A 17,420-nucleotide genomic window follows, 5' to 3' on the forward strand; every position below is an offset into this window, starting at 1 on the left:
CTCCAACACTTAACCCCAAGCCTCTGGCATATAGTATGTAATTGCAAGCACTGTATGATCATCTAAAATCAAGAAAGACTTCATTACAACACTGCAAACTTAAACCGTGCTCAGAAGTGAATAGCCTATGTTTGCACAGTCATTTTGCATGTGCAGCTGCCTTGTTATTTGTGGGTAAATTCCACCTATTTCTTTTTATTTCAAAAGCAGAGACTTTTAATTTGAGTTAAGGCAGCAAAGATTATTTTACAATCCCTACTGAGATGGGCTAGAGAACATATTGGGATGACTTTCCACTGCTTTCTAGATCTTATGCTTTGGGTGGTAGGCTAATATTCACAATACCTTCATTAATATTTTGTGGGATGGCAAAGCAAAGCCAAACCAAACCAGAACAGACTAAAAGCTTGCCAGTCAGTGGAGGTTGAACAATCTAATAGAGGAACAATTTAAAATAATAATAATAGTAATAAACAAAAACACTGAAACTGACAAATATGTAGTATTAGGATTTATGTGCTCAAAATGGAAAAGAATGCAATCGCATTTACATTGGTTATATAGCTCACAGGTAAACATATGGTACGCACACATTGTAACACTCAGCAACTGAAGTTTCTAGCCATGCTTATTGCCTTACAAGTCATAAGAACAACAAATTTGTCCCATTTCACCTAATCTGCCCGTCTGTCACCACTGGACATAGATTACACAGTAAACAAAGGACAGCATAAGCTTTCACATCCAAATTCCAGTATTGACAAGAACATTGTACCTGATAGTCATCTTCACGTTGACAGTCCCTAATCGTTTTTTCATTCTTTATTTTAATTTAGCCTTTTGTTACTAAAAGCATATAGTTATTATCCAGATGTACATTAATGACCAAAAATACCATCAGAGGTAACTCAGGATGAGAAGCACAATAAGGAAATTTGCAGAACTGCAGAATTACATTTTTCAAACATGGTTAAGGAAAATTAGGTTATTTTAGGGAAGGCTGGGATACTTTTGCTAGTACACTGCAAACACTTGATAGACTTTTTACTTGTATAGTGCTTCAATTTTGATAGACTAGTATTGTCTTAAATGAAACACGCCAAGAAGTTACTGGAAATAACAATCAGCAACATTTGACAGTGATTTTTAAATGCTGTATTTTATGACTACTTTAAGCTTGGTCAGGCTCCGGCCTTACATTTGATGTAGTCTTTTGAAGAGAAGAGGACAATCAGAATCATCAAATAAAATAAGAAACCTAAAGTGCCCGAGAGCTATTGCTGCTGCTGGCTAGCTTTGGCACTGCCATCAGTTCTGACAACCTCTCATGGGTGTGTCCCTCTTGCTGAAAATTAGAGATCACTCCCTTTCAGCTACAACGCCAAGATGGAGACCACTGAGGGTGAAATGTGAGTAAGTTTGTTTATGACACTGCATCCATAAACTGTAAAGGTACAGTACACAGACACAGATATCATCTAATTAGCGATACAAACAGGCTACCTCAGTACTTGAAATAATCTTGGATTATCTGAGCCGCACAACAAGCGATAATGATAGTCAGAAAGTTCCATTAAAAGGCGTTATCTGGGGAAGTATATGTTTTGAGATACAGCAATATTCTGGTTCAGTACGGAAAAAGTCGACAGTAAACTGAGGCACTACAAATGCATTTGCATGACATTTTTTTCTAATTCAAGGCAAAGTGCTTTTGCTGTCTGATATTCAGTCTGATGGGACTGATATTCTGGTGGGAGAGTCATCCATCTTGTACGCCCACAATCAGGGCAAGCAAGGCAAGCAGTGCTTGTTCAGTGAAATATAAAAATAGAATGAAAACATGCCAAAATAAATCGGAAACAGTGTTCTCTCATGCCTGTTTACATCCATCTTTTACATTACTCTCATCTTGCGGTTGCAGCTGACTATTGTCTCTGGAAACAGAATTAACACTTTTTTAATCCTTCTGTATTATATTAACATATAAAATAACCACGCTACACACTGCTCAAGCCTTGTAAGTCAACGGTGATTGTTTAAACATCTTCAACAGTAATAGTAATCTATTTAAAACTGATGGGCAACAGTTTTTTGTAGAATAATTATTTTAACTTTTGATACTTTATTTATAATTTGCCAATAATACAGTTTTATGTAGTTAGGGGTTTATAGTATTTTATTGGTACTTTTGATAAAGGAATCATTCTTAAAAAAAAACCTCCTTTGCTACAGAAATAACTTGAGAAGTAATAAAATTTCACAATTCTTCAACCACAAGTGCTCACCATCCACCCCAAGCACCTCTTGCCTTATTACAAGAAAGGAAAAAAAATTATAAGAGCAGGCATTCATTTGTTTAAATAAATAAATAAAATATTTTAAAAATGTTTTACCTTTAAAAATACTCCAGGTAGTTATTATGGCTCATGTGGTCCAGATAAAATAAAGAACCACATAAAAATGCAGTTCACATATATTTAGTGATCTTTCGATAGTTTGCTTTATTTTTTATCGTTGTGCAACACTATTTCATTAGCTTTGTAACATAACAAATGTTTCCAGATGGCACATTCACTTATAATAAACTGCTAATATGCAGGGTGAATGCACCATTTCTACTTATTTGCCTTTAAGAGATCAAAGTATAACACTGTTTTGTAACTTTATAATTCTCAGAAATACCTTGAAGAATAAACATCGTAAAACAAATGAACAGCAGTATTGCTTTTTAAATGAGAAGACGTGCACATTCAAGGCCATACAAAAAGTATGCTAGTTTTGTTTGGACAAGAGATATTTGTTTGTACTGTGAGAGAGCAAGCCTAAGGTTTGGACTCTGTGTCCTGAAGGGGAGTGGCTCCTTGTAGCAGAGATATCATGCTGTTTTTTGTCAGTGGAGTGCATGAAGAGACCCACAGGAAGAACTGTAAACCTGAGGGTGTTTATGGCTGTCTTAAATTAGTAACCAGCAGCTTGCCCAAGCATACACTTCTCCTAATGTAATTACAAAACTGATCAGTACTTTAGACCCTTTGAGTTTTTACCAGTCCCAGATGTAGTGTTTCTTTACCTCCCAAAACCCCAAGACCTCTAACTTCTTGTTTGTAGTACTGGCCTAGATTTACCTAACATTTGCACTAAAATATTGTATCAAATACCCACGTGCATACAAGTGACCCAACAGGAGAGTAACTTTGTGTTTGATAGTCTACAGCTGTGTCTACAGCAAAGAAAAAAAAAAGAAATAAAACATATCTGTCAGTTTTTAGATAAACTGCATAAACTCTACACTTGAAACATGTTCTTAGAGATTAATTAATGCTTTGAGATATTTCTACATTCCTTCATTCAGTGTCATCGTAATTTAGAAAGAAAAATATTTTAAATGCCATATTTTACACTAAAAATTAGAGACTTTTAATGTTTATTCCAGTTGACAAAGAACATTTTAGTCCATTAATTTTTAAATGAAAAAGACAGACAAAAACAAACTTGAATGATAAATATTCTATATGGTACAGCTAATAACACAGCAACAATATTTATCCAAGCCCTTGTGAAAATGTGTGTGAAACTCTATTTTTAAAATATGGTGGACGGAGAAGGTGAATTGCAAAAATATTCCACACTCCTGATGACAAATGGACAGTAACAGAACAGATATACATGCAGACTATTCATAGTCGCCTCACAATGAACCACTTGACTGCGGTGGGGGCTTTGGCACCTCTGTTATTCATCTGGCACAGTCACCATCACAACCTATTCTGACACCAAATGTAAAGTCCAACTGCCCTCCAAATCCCTCCCAATTATAAAAGGTCCTTGAGTTGCTGTTTTGCCCCCTCTCCAGCTCCTGTCTGATTACTGAGTGTGGGGTGAGCTGCGCAGGCAATCAGCCGCAAAGCGCAGAGGACCAAAAGGACTGGGGGGAAAAAAAAAAAAAATCCAAAACACTGCAAAAAATAAACTAAAGGGAGACTACTGGACCGCAATTACAGGCCATCCAGTCAGGCCTCTGCTCCAGCACTCAAGAGCTGCCGTGATTTCCGACAGAAAAGGTTATTAGTTTTTATTGGAGGAAATAGATGCTGGGTGGCTTTAAATGGCACAGTAATGCGGTGGGGTGGGGGCATGGGGCGGGGTCTGGAGGGAGGCCTCATGACCCAGGTCTCCCAAGAGTCCCATTGCCCTGCCAGAGAGACACACAGAAGCCATCACACACCCGCTCCCCTACCCTCAACCTTTATGCCCTACAGCTCCTGCGTTAACTCCAAAGCTCTGGCCTGGTCTTCAGCCGTGACCTCAACCTGCACAACTCACTTCTTATTTTTCTCTTTGAAAACACAAGCATCATTCCTGATTTGTCTAAACCATCACGTCTTTCTCTGTCCAAACCTCACAGGCGAAAGGAATTTTTTTTTTAAATTATCATTGTTTTTAACATTTTATCACACAAAAATATTAACCACAGAACAAACCAATAAAAGCAAAATTAATTCATTTGAAATAAATGTAAAGGGACCAAATCTTTTCAGGTTGTCATTGTCTCTATGATAGCGGTGGCAGATGTGAAAACATTATCACTAAGCATGGCGGCTGTGTGTTTGGTTGGCCAGCTGTAATGATTGACTGCAGACTTTTTGTCATGAGCACGTGTGTCTGCGACTCGAGAAGGAGACGTATGCAAGCGTATTTGCCTTTGTGCTAGGCTGACAGTGTGTGTACTCTGCTGTGTGTGCCGTTATTTTAAAATGTGTAAGCTATGATGTGCCTGAACCAGATGAAGTGTACTCTGCAGGAGCTGGTGTTTCAGTGTCCAGTATATAAATCATGCTTTTATCAGCCAAAGGAAAAAAAAATACTGAAATGTTTTAATGCTTTTACTACTCCGTGGATATGATCCAAAAGCTCAGTCTTTAGGTGTGTGAAATGTAGTGACTTTGATTGTAATGTGTGTGTGTGTCAAAATATGCCACTGTATGTCAAAGTAGATAATACGCTAATGCAATCTTTTGTGTGAGCATGTGCGTGCATGTGTGTTTGTCTTCATTGTGCTTGCTGTCCATACACCCTTACCCTAATCTGTATTCAGGGCAGGTAGGCTCCAGCACGGACCCACAGCTCAGTAACTAATGGAGGGGCTGATGGGAGCCTGATGACGACCACAGGGCCATTTGTGTACACACAGACACACACATACACACACAGTGCACATATACAAACACAAACACTGGCAATTTCCAGGCGCAGCTGTAACCATCATGTAGCTAGTAGCCTAGCAAGTTAATTACACTAACCATTTAAAATTGGTGTTTTTTTGTTTTGTTTTTTTATTTGGTGAGCAACCGGTACAATCTGATACATTTTTTTTATCATCTTTCTGAGCAACAATTATAGCATCATCCTTTTTCTTGCGTTGATTTTGCTGCTGCTGTTTGTTCCTGCTACTTTTTTCAGATTTCGGTCTTTAATTGCTTCCACTACAAACTTTTCTAGCGAACCACTGCCCCTCTAAGTTGATTGCCAGGAAGTGCAGGGAATTAGAAAATTAATGTCACACAGGGGTCACTGCATTAGAGTGGCATGCACCAAAACTCTCAAAATGCGCTTGCTCTTTTCATATTGCTGGAAAACCTGCGACTAAAGCTTTACATAGGCGCTTGTAATGACTATATGTCTCACTACCACTGCAAGTGCACAACCCCGTTAGGCAAAGATTAAAACAGAAACCAAAAGCTTACCCGCTTACCCGAGACAACAAAAAAATATTGTTGTGTGTTGACCCTATCTATGTATACACACATACACAATGATCTCTTCTGGTTGACTCTCATTTTTTTCTTGTCTTTTCCTGTTTTCTCCTCCTCCTCCTCCTCCTCCTCCTCTGCTGAGCTTGGGCCAAAGAGCTGACAGGCAGTGACCTAGGAGCCTTTAAGGCTCCAAGGGAGAAAGGTAATGGGCCCAACCCGGAACGCACTCTCACTCTCTACACACATGGGGCTGCCGGCTGCTTTGATCCAGTAGCCCCTGCTTGGGTCTCCTGACGCCTGGTGAGGAAATTCATAGGAACAACTGGAAGAGGCCAGTGTTTATTCAGCTCCTTTAATGAGCAGGGAGACAGATTATCGGGGGCCTAAATCTCCCCAAAAAAATACAGGGAAAGAAAACTGCTGCTCCTTCCAGATGTTGCTCTAAAACCAGTCACTCTGAAAGAATCCGAGAGAGAGAGAGAGAGAGAGAGAGAGAGAGAGGGATGGTTTGATTATGCAAGATGGTGGGACTTGTGGTCAGCAGGAGAATTTCCTTTTGTTTTCTCTGTTCTTGTGTCTGTGCAGATGTGGGAGCTGGCCAATCCTTTCTGGGTGAACCCAGAAGACAGCAACCGCCCAGGCACAGTGGGGAAATCCAGGGGCTCCGAGGGGGAGTTTGCAGGCATGTGTTATTTTGTTGAAAGGGGGGGTATTTGATGGTGTAGGTAACCAAAGCTCTCTAAGGCATAAAGCTTTACTTTAAACAGTTTGTGCTGTCTCAAAGGGAAAAAAAAGAAACTATTTCCTGAGCTTGTCATATGACCCCCAAATGTGTTATTTTTTCTGTTTTTACACATAGCCTCTTTGTTATCCTAATTAAGATAGTAAAGCAAGTGACGTAGGATCCGACGTGCTGTGCGAAGCCTGTCTGTCCTGGGGACTGAAAGAGAAGACTGATCCACACATGACCCAGCACATGTCTACAGTCTGTAGAAAAGAAAAGGAGCGCCTCTCTCCCTACAAGAAGACTTAGACTGTCTGTCAGGCTCTTGACCCTCTTGCCTGAAGACTCGCCAGATCAATACACCTCTCTATTGTCAAATCATTTAGGAGAGGATTACGGGTCAGCCACTGGTCACAGATCCTCACACACACAGGACAAAGGTCAGTCCGTGCTGCTCATTTACATGTTATTCACACACATCGGCTCTTGCTAACCTGTGGTACAGACTTGTAGTGGAGTTCGATCTGGCTCCAGTCATTTCCTCAACCTTTTTCATGATGTCACACTTGCAAATTAGCCCCTTCCCTGTTCTATACAATCAGACCATCCTTCAGACCAATGATGTGCTACAGTAAACCTTCTAGGTTCAAGTTCAGGGCAGTGATAGAACTCAGAGTTCAAGAGAGGTGTACTGTGTGTGTGTTTGTGTGTGTGCTATTAATAGGTCAAGTTTATTAAAGAACTGCATGCAAACTTGAAGATGCTGATCAAATAACCCTGTAATGCTTGTTCATTCACGTGTATAAAGAACCAATCTATATGATACATGTGCAACAAAACAAATGATCATGTTAATACAGTAAGTCTTTTTCCCAGCTATAAAATTACACTTGAGCACATTATTGAATTACACTAAGTACAATTTTACTCGTGTTGAATTAGAAGCAACTGTTTAAATCACCACTTACATTACAACCCTATAATATAATCTCATAGCAACAAGTTGTTTTAATATAATCATCAGCTTGCCTTAACATCAGTCCAGTTCTGAAATGAGTTATTTAAAGTTAGAAATATGTATCAAGGATTTGTGAGGACAATGGCTTTTTTTAGACTTAGATAGCTGCACATCATATTGGCTATACATTACCTGTGTTTTCTGTTACATTCATTGCTTCTTTGTCTCTTTTCAAAACTTGGAAAAATATAGACAGTTACACTCACCGATCACTTCATTAGTAACACTGTAATAGTACCCGTTTTCCTTCAGAGCTCTCTTTGATTCAACAAGGTAATGGAAACATGCCTCAGAGATTTTGGTCCATATTGACATGACGGCATCACACAGTTGCTGCACATTTGTCATCTGCACATCAGTGATGTGATTCTCCTTTCCACTGCAACCCAAAGGTGTTCTAATGGAGCAAGTATTGTCATCTCATTGACATGTTCAAGAAACCCAAGAGATGATTTGAGTTTTCCTGCTAGAAGCAGCAATCAGAAGATGGGTAGACGGTGGTCATAAAGGGACGGACACTCAGGTAGACAGTGGTGTTTAAACGATGCCCAAATTGTGCCAAGAAAATATCACAGCATTACACCACTACCACCAGCCAGAACCACTTATACAAGAAATTATGGATCCAAGCTTTCATGCCATTTGTACCAAATTATGACCCTATCATCTGACTACAACAGAAATCGAGACTCGTCAGACCGATTTTGGTGAGGGCGTGTGAAACGTAGCCTCACTTTTCTGTTCTTAGTTCTTTTCTTTCTACTGCAGTAGCTCGTGGTGTAAGGTTTGATGTGTTGTGTGTTCAGAGATGCATCTTCTGCCTACCTTGGTTGTAACGAGTTGATATTTGGGCTACAATTGCTTACCTATCCCCTCAAAGCAGTCTTGCTATTCGCCCCAAACCTCTGGCATCAACCTCTTGCATTTTTTCCCAGAGAACTGCCACTCACTGCATATTTTCTCTTTTTCAGACCATTTCCTCTAAACCCTACATATGGTTTTGTGGGAAAATCCCAGTGTATCAACAGTTTCTAACATAGAGTCAACAGTCAACAGTTTCTCAGATCAATCTCACTAACACCAACAAGTGTGCCATGTCTAAAGTAACTTGGATCATCTTTTTTCCTTTCTGACACTTGGTTAAACTTCTGCCAGTCATCTTGACCATGTATGCATCCACGTATACATACACACGTTTCTCCCATTTAACTGACTGATAAGATATTTGCATCAACAACCAACTGAACTGGTGTACCTAATGAAGAAGCTGGTGAATGTATATAGTTTACCTGTTGGTAATTTTATGCAAAACTTTAGTCAAACTGACTTTTGGAGTGAAAAAAAGGACATGGAAAGCCTGCAGTATTCAAACATTTTTTTGAGCCAAGCTAGGAACCTTCCAATTCTAAAATTAGAAATTTTCAACACTCTTCCTTGCAGTTCAGTTCAACCTCTGACATATTTTTTAGACTGTCTGGCACACACAGCATGTTCAAGATCTATCCACAGATTTTTAATGATACTCATGTCATGGTACTGTCAGGGCCAGTCCAAAAGGCTCTGCTTATAATTTTTAAGTAGTTCACGGTGAATTTTGAGGTACACTTTAGATCACCGAGTTAGTTTCAGTTTCTTGACTAACTGCATGATATTTTTATCCAAAAGCTCCATGTTTTTGTATTATCTTAGTATTAAGCTTAGTATTTCCTTTCTTCAAACTCACCTTTGGTAATTGTCATTAAAAAGCTAAGTTTTAAGGCCTTTTGTCCAGCACTTATTTCTAAAATGACTCTGGCTAATTCACATGATGCTTTTCATATTTCAAATTATACCTTTTTTGAACAGGTTGCTGCTAAGATTTAGTAGACCCTATTTGTGTATCATTGCTTCATAGCGCAATTGCATATCACTACTCCCGAGTCAGGAGCTACACCTTTTAGCAGTTCCTCTGCAATCATACAAAGTTTTTGCTTTCCCTTTCTGCCCAGCAGGAACGCAGTTTTATCTGAAAGTTTTCTCGGTCTTAAAGATCTTCTTACTTCCACGGTTCCGGCAATTTCTTAATGACATTTTGGACAGTGGAAATTGCAAGGTGGAAGCGCTTTGATATCTTTTTATAGCCTTCCTCTGCTTTGTAGACATCAAATAACTTCATTTTCAGATCCTCAGTCAGTTGCTTAGAGGAGCTCATAGTTGTTGACTGTTACCACAAGGTCTAAAGAGTCAGAGAATTGATCAAGCTCTGTACTGTCATCAGCTGACAATTCCTAAGGACAGCTCTTCACCTGCCCTACAAGTCCTAACGAGTCAAATAAGGCCTGACAAGTTTATGAAGTCTGAGTTTACAAGAGTCTGAACTTTCTAAATGTGCCACATATTTGTTCAGTTTTTCTTTTCTTTCTCTCCTTTTTTATCAGTTGTATGTCTTTTTATTAGATTGGTTGCAAAATGTGTAGTTTCATCAATCTTTTGCATACAATATTATTTATTATGAGCACAGTAGAGTTTACGCAAGTAACATCATTTACAATAACAAAAGAACCCATTACATGTTGGAATTAATTAAAGATGTACCTATAAGGGTGTGTCAATAAGACTGACTGCATACCATCTCTTATTGTTTAAACACATAAAGCTTTATCTGATACTTTTTTCACTCAAGTTTTAAAGGGGTTACTCTGAGATTTCATATAACAAAAATTCAAACTTTTCTCAAAGAAAGTACTCCCTCTAAAGTCTCATACATGCTCTGAAACTACAATGAAAGAAAGACAATTTTAGAAGGAAACACTTACCAACTGTGAAACAGAGAGAAGCTTCCTTCACAGTCCTGCAAAACAGAAGAGAGGTGCATCATTGTTCACAGTCTTCAGTTGTGTACCAATCAAACAGATATCTGTAAAGGATCAAACGTTAACCACACAGTTCACTGTTCTCATTAGTTTATTACAATTACTATCAATAAGCATTTGCCAGCAACCTTCTTAGTGGGCAATATTATCTTCCCAAGGCTGTACTAAGCTTGCAACTTATATGCGAGTGGAAAAAAACAGAATAATCTGGGAAATCACAGACAGCCATTATCATTACATTGTCCTGTTGCACTCATTTTGTCTGCAGGCTCTGTACTGTTTGTTAAGAAATTATATTACAACCTGAGGGATAATAAAAGGACACTATGCAAACATGTGTTGCATAAAATACAGAAAAAGCCATCTAAAAGACTTTCTCTTTCTCAGAAAAGAGGAAGTCTCAGAGAAGAGAAAACAAAAAACTACTCTTCTTTTTATACACCCATTGCCTTCTTTTAACATCCAAACCGCAAACACACTCCAGCTCATTGTTCCTTGCTCATCCAAAATGTAGGTCTCCTATTCAGACCATTCGTAATTAGCAATTCTGAGCAGAGAAAATAATTTCATCTCTGCATGCTATAGTGTATACTGTACTCGATTGGACCCACAAAACACTGCGCAATCAAATGCAAACAGCTTCGAATAAAGCCTTTTCTCCACTGGTATCAGAGAAATTGCATCTTCATTATGCTTTTATACGTCTTTCCCTTTGTGTTTGTGTTGTGTAATTGTGAGAATGACACGCGCCCTTCGTCCCGAGCACTGTGCCAAAAGCAAACCCTACTAGTTGTGTCTGTGTGGCCATGAAATTCAAGCTTGAGGTTGAAAAGACAGTTTTCAAGCAGGGAAATCTCAACCTTGGAAGCGCAACCTTGAAAACAATTTTCTTTCTCCTTTCATTTATTATGAAATAATTACTGACAGCACAGCAGATTCCTCAGTGAACAGTACACCATAGTTTAATTTTGGTGAACAAGCCAGAGCTTAGAAAGCATAATTGCTCTACACTCTGTGGCAGCAGAAAAGTTTGTGCCTTAAGATACCATGAATAAAAACAGATTAATTTATAAATAAACGTAATATTAAAAGTTACACACGACACGCTGAATTTACAACGGTCATAAACTAATCTAAACAATTCCCTGCGGTCGAGGCATTGAAAGTTTACTTGAAATGTTTAAATGTTATTAGACATTATCAACAGTGAACTAACACTTGCCCTCTTCTATGTATAGTATAGTGATGATGCCAATCAGACTTTAACCCTTGCCCTTAGACAAAGTAAAGGCATCCATTCCCCTGACTCCAGGTCAGTAAGTAAGCATGTATTTTTGGATGCCGGCTGCTGATTGTGTATGTACTTTAATAAGCAGGCTGCAGGTCAGTCAGATTTATGGGCCCATGGTGGGGTGGAGGGACCAGACTCCCTTGGCCTCCAGCTTCCCTCTGCGCCATTACGCCAGAGTGAGATATAGTGGGATATTGATCCCAATGCCACTTCATTTCGCAATAACTATTACACGATATTCTCCCGGGCTGCACGTGTCTTCTGATTTATGCTGCCTTGCTATTTACATTAGCAGTAAGTGTTTTTCTATACCAACTGAGGAGGGTCTTACAGCCCCACGAATGGACATGTGAACATTCACATTCCATACCATACATGTTTTTGCTGCCTTTGATGCCTTTTTTCACGGTAGCGGGGGTGCTTAACACAGCACTGCCTGCTAGGTGAGACATAAACATATTGAAGAATACATCCCAGCCTTCATTACAGTTGCACGATTGACCTTGAGGCAATGTTATTTTCTGCACTATATCTTATTTAAAATACCTGCTTCATTATAGCCACACTTTGGAACGCTATTATATTCAGGAACACAGTTTGAATTATTTCACAGTATTCGTTCTCACACGCTTGTCAGGGTAGCGTATAGTCAGCATAAAGAGAGCAATCACAATAGACATGATTGCTACGTCTACGTAGAGAAACAAAATCATTATTTGTGTTAAATTGTGTAGATATTTGCATTTAAATCTTATATTTGCGTCCAATTGATTAGTAGTACGCTACCCGACATGCTGCAAGTAGCTCGAAAAACCAAAACATGCAAAAATTCAAATAGAAACGTTCCCATTTACAATGTGCTTCTGTGTGCTTTTTTTTCTAGTGGAGAAAAAAACACATGGAGAAAAAAAATGAATTCTGTAAATTTATTTTGATTATGTCATATGAAAGAAATTGTCATCATGATCAGAACAATTAGGATAAGCAGCCTGTGCCCCCCAGAGTTCCCACCATTGGCAGCTGCGTACTCCAGAGCTGGATCTTTGCCAAAGTGGCTTTCCACGCAGCACCAGGCTGGTGCAGATGTTTGTTTACACACACAGGAACGCTGTGCTGGTGGCAGAAAAGCAGACACGAACGGGGAGGAACGATGGAAGACAGACCTTGTATAACGCTGGCATTCCCACAGGCAGCCTCCACAGGGGGGCCTTCGCCTCAGATGCTGTCAGTGCTACATGGACCACAACAAAAAAAACCCCAAAAAACAATAGAACTAATGACCCTTAATTGCTCTGGAGCTGTTTAAAATCAGATGAGCGTCACATAAGCTGGAGTATGTAAATCAAATCCCCCACCTCTCCCCACTCTGCCCCCTAAGCTCTCTCCCCTGGCACAATAAAGTCTTTTTCTCATAAGGGGGCGGGCAGCTTAGCAGGCTCGCTGCCAAGTGAGGGGAGCTGGCAAGCGTGGTAATGTGGAGACACTTGTTGCTATAACGCTCGCCTGTTACGCCAGCACATGGCAGAACTGGGGCGGCCGAGGGGCGTGTGAGAGGAGCAGATGGGCATACTATAGCCTCCACGTGCTTCCAGATTAAACACGGAAGCAGAAAGAAAGCGTGTTCTGCTCTCAGCTTTCAAAGCTGGCAGACACTGTGTGCATGTCCCATTCATTAATAGGGCCATTCATATGCAACACAAAGTTTGATTGTACACAAATGCCCCATTAGGGAGGAAGGGGGCAGTTGCCCGCGAGTGTTTGCATACGTGTTTGCATATCTTTGAAAGTGACAGCATTCACTTTGCGTGTGCTTAAAAGGATTGTGTTAGGTTGAGTTGAGTTTGGAGATTGAACACTTAAATTGGGTTGGGATAAAAGAAAATTTAATGGAAGATTTTTTTAAGAGTTTCACAGAGATTACGCTGCTGTTTGTTAGCATGCTCACACTGTGCATTCTGAGCTTATTTGGCATACAGCATACAGTAAATCTGATTAATTTTTGGAGAGTTTGGAGATGAAACACATCTTTATCAAAGCAGACTGTAAATGACAGCGTTACTGGATAAACTGAGTTTAGTCATTGTCGATACTGTCTTTGCTGACTGAGCTACCAACCACGCAGATGGCTGGTAGCTCATTGAGAAGAGAGCAATGTCCTCTTGTGCCCCTGGTGTCCCACTGCTCCCACCAAACCCATTAACATCAAGCCATGATGCCTTTCTTATACCTGCGTGCTCGTCTGCTATGTGGAGTTTCTAGTGATTTAAACACAGCAACAAACCTGTCCAATTTTCAGAGTGACATTATTGATAGCCTGTCTCTTCAGATTGTAGGTAACTGTTAATGGTTGTTTTATGGTGCATGTGTCCAACATGATGTGCACATTCTTTCTCATCCTCTCTCCCACTGTGTCTTTTCCTGTTTTATTTGAGTGCAATTATTACCTCAAGATCACTTTTATACATTTATTTAAAGAAAAAAAAACCTTCATCCTATCCAGTAACACTCACAAAAAAAAACCTTTCAGGAAAATGACCTGTGAAGCACAGCTGCAAAACCAACTTTTTTGTCCCTGAATATATTACTGATCGCAGATTTTTTTTTAAATATATATATTATGACTCATTTGTTTGTAATATTCAAGTTAGCAGTGGCATAATATTTATTTCACTCTGCGACATAAAACTAAAGGATGATTCTTCTTGTCCCAGATTGAGCTGTGTAAAAAACTGAATAATAAAGTGGAAAAAGAATTAAATTCTACCGCAGCGAATTCGGGGCAATCTAACATCGATAAAGTGTGTTTCTGTGTCCGTGGTGGTGTTTTGAAAGGCCAGCTCCCCACACAGAGCACCACCTCCTCTTCACCGCTCCACTCTTTATCCACTCCAGTGTTTTCTCCCTGCGAACCTGTATCCCCTCTTGTCATGGATTAGCCTCCATACTTGCATGAACAAAGACTCAGTCAGCATGTGTTTATGTGTTGGTCCATGTGTTGTGTGAAGAGGAAATGTGTCTCCCACTTATGTCCAGATCTTAGAGGACCCCAATTTGTTAGGCATTAATCAGAACACCTGCTCAGAGAGCTGCCTGTGTCAGTGGCTCACTTTGTGTCCCAGTGGTTCCCTGACTGCCAGGCTTTTTGTTTCCCCACTTCAGCCATCAGTGTCATTTGAAATCAATTTAATGATTGTGCCTGAGACTGATTTGAGAATGCAAATGACGCACGGGGAAAAAAGAGAAAGCAATATACAATGAAAGAAGATAAGAGTGGGGCAAAAAGGCCAAGGAAAGAGGACTGTGCATTATTCCGGCACTAAAAAGCACGAATTCATCAAGTATTGTTCCAGCACGTGGGTGTAAACAAAAGAAAGAACAACAACAAAAAAATGAGAGAGAGAGAGGAAGAAAAAAGCTGAATTTAGCTCTACACCACAACAATGTCACTATCCTGCTGAAGGACAAAGCATAAAGAACAACGTTTGAGAAAAAAACTGAGTAAAACACTATGACAGGGCGAGGAAGACTAGGTCAAAGAGAGGCCAGGAAAGAAAGGGAGTACAAGAAAGAGGTAGCAAAGGAAACAAATGAATAAATTCATGGGGCACAAAATGAAAAGAAAGATGGAGGGGAGTGGAGCAAAAAGAAGGGGCCTGAAGTCATCAGTGCAGATTTTTATTGTCCGGACACTGGAGGAGCACACAAAAGCACTGAGAAGATTCAATTAAGTATCATATGCAGTGACCTTATTGCCATGGTTACGGAACAGTGGAAAATATTAATCAAGCCTGCTACAAGCAAAAAGATGGTGGAAAGTAGAGATAGAAGGAAGACGGCAATGAGAGATGCAGGGTGGAAAAGACGGAGAGGGGACAACTGCACAGTCCCCATGCTATATGTGCTTGTGTGTTTGCTTGGTTTCATGTATTTTAATGAGTACAGCCGCAAAGGTTCATGACTGTCCCAACCAGGCTTTGAATATCAATATGCATTATTGAGTGTGACATTTTTGGTTTAAAAAAAAAAAAATTTATTTATTTATTTTTTCTTTAACAGTGCCACCATCAAACCTCAAAGGTTCACATTTGCACAAAAAGGAGTCACAAATGTGAAATGAACTCAATTCAGAACCCATTTCATACGGGGTTAAACTCACTTCACAGCTCACAAAGATTTGTTTTAGCTTCCTTTCTGTATCCCAGGTTGAATTTTATGTGGCCCAGTGTCTGCTGAAGCTTTTTTAGTGAGGAAATAAAACAATCCATCTACATATCTACAATCAATCACACAAGCCCGTATCCATTAATAACACAACTTGCAAATGTTTGCCACATGAAAATGAAATGTTTTCATCCATCAGTGTGCTTCGTGTTAGTGTGTGTGTGTGTGTGTGTGTGTGTGTGTGCGCGTGTAAGGGTACACTTACACACGGTTCTAAATAAATCCTCTAAAAACCAGTGCTAGCATATTGTTACAGACTCAGACAGCAAAATTATGACGATCATTTTCAATCATATTCCATTATGATGTTCCTCTCAGTCACATTTCCCTGCACACTGCAGAAGGGGAAAGTTGAAGATTGTTCTGTTTGATGAAGCTGTAGAGTGTTTGCTCGCTGTCTGCAGGGACTGTCTTGAAAACAATCTATCTGAAACTCCCCCGCTGAGCAAAATGTTAAATAAACAAAGACGGGGATAAACAAAATCCCTCCATTTCAATGTCACTGAGAAGAAAGCCAACATTTTTATGCTGCGATTGTGAACAGGAGGTGGCAGCCATAACTAGATCATCATTTAAACTCTGGACACATGGTGAAATGATTATTTTGCTCAAAAATAGTTAATTATAAATATTGTAGCAACCGAGATATAATTGCTGCACTTGCGTCAGCCACGAGGCGGTATAGTAATTCTCCCAACTCATGGGTTCCCTATTATGGCCTTGCTTGTGGAAGAACTATTTTAGATCTCTCCTGATCCTGTTATTGATATTATTTTATTCTAAATATACTGTCCTACTTTGTACTAGTTCAGATTTTTGGAACTCTCAGGGGTAGAGAGTTAAAAAAAAGTTCCATAAAATTAAATGTGTTATCAGTCTAACTGTCTATCTATCTAGACAGACAGACAGACAGACAGACAGACAGACAGAGAGGTATAGACAGATAGAGCTACTTATGGCAGCAACACAGCCATTCATACATTATATGCTTTACTTTGATTAACTCCATATTTATCTGCAGTTATATGCAGTTAACACAGAAAGTTGAAGTCTGAATCAGAGCAGAAGCTCCAATATCCCGATGCTAAGGATGGCTGAGCTTTCTCCATAATGGCTCTTTTCCCGCTTAACAAAATTAAGCAAGGCACTTGAGTTGAATATTTTAAGTCTCAATTAAAAATGTGACTTGCTTTTATTTGAAGTGTGTGAATTTATACTTCCCATGTTTCAATTAATTGTTAGAAATACTGCACTCACTCATCCATGTTGATTGTGCTATTATTTTTTTCCCCCCGCTCTGGCATGGCGTATGTGGTTAATTAAGGACTTAAATGAATAATCACAAAATGTTCATTTGATTTTGTGTCTCTACTCACCAATAATCGAATAATCATTTCAGCCCTAAATTACAGCTGCATGTGATAGCCAGACTGCTAGCACACACACATGTTGTTTATCCTCTTCTAGGCGCTGCACTGAACTTCTTTGTACCGAATCAAGATCAACAAGTTACGCCACAACTTGCAAAGTGGTTGCAATCTCCCGAGGTATGTAATTGTTA

The 17,420-nt window shown here is 39.5% G+C and overlaps 1 long non-coding RNA gene across 1 annotated transcript in view; it reads right to left on the reverse strand.

Moving 5' to 3' along the window:
- The window catches only part of LOC145425454 (uncharacterized), an 83,769-nt gene that overhangs the window by 34,059 nt on the left and 32,290 nt on the right, over positions 1-17,420 (reverse strand). Inside the window, exon 2 of the long non-coding RNA XR_013906143.1 lies at positions 10,291-10,325. This is a non-coding gene — a long non-coding RNA (uncharacterized LOC145425454). The remainder of the gene's footprint in view (positions 1-10,290; positions 10,326-17,420) is intronic.

This window comes from Astatotilapia calliptera, chromosome 1 (genome assembly GCF_964374335.1).
Source record: "Astatotilapia calliptera chromosome 1, fAstCal68.1, whole genome shotgun sequence".
In the NCBI taxonomy this organism is placed as follows: Eukaryota; Metazoa; Chordata; class Actinopteri; order Cichliformes; family Cichlidae; genus Astatotilapia; species Astatotilapia calliptera.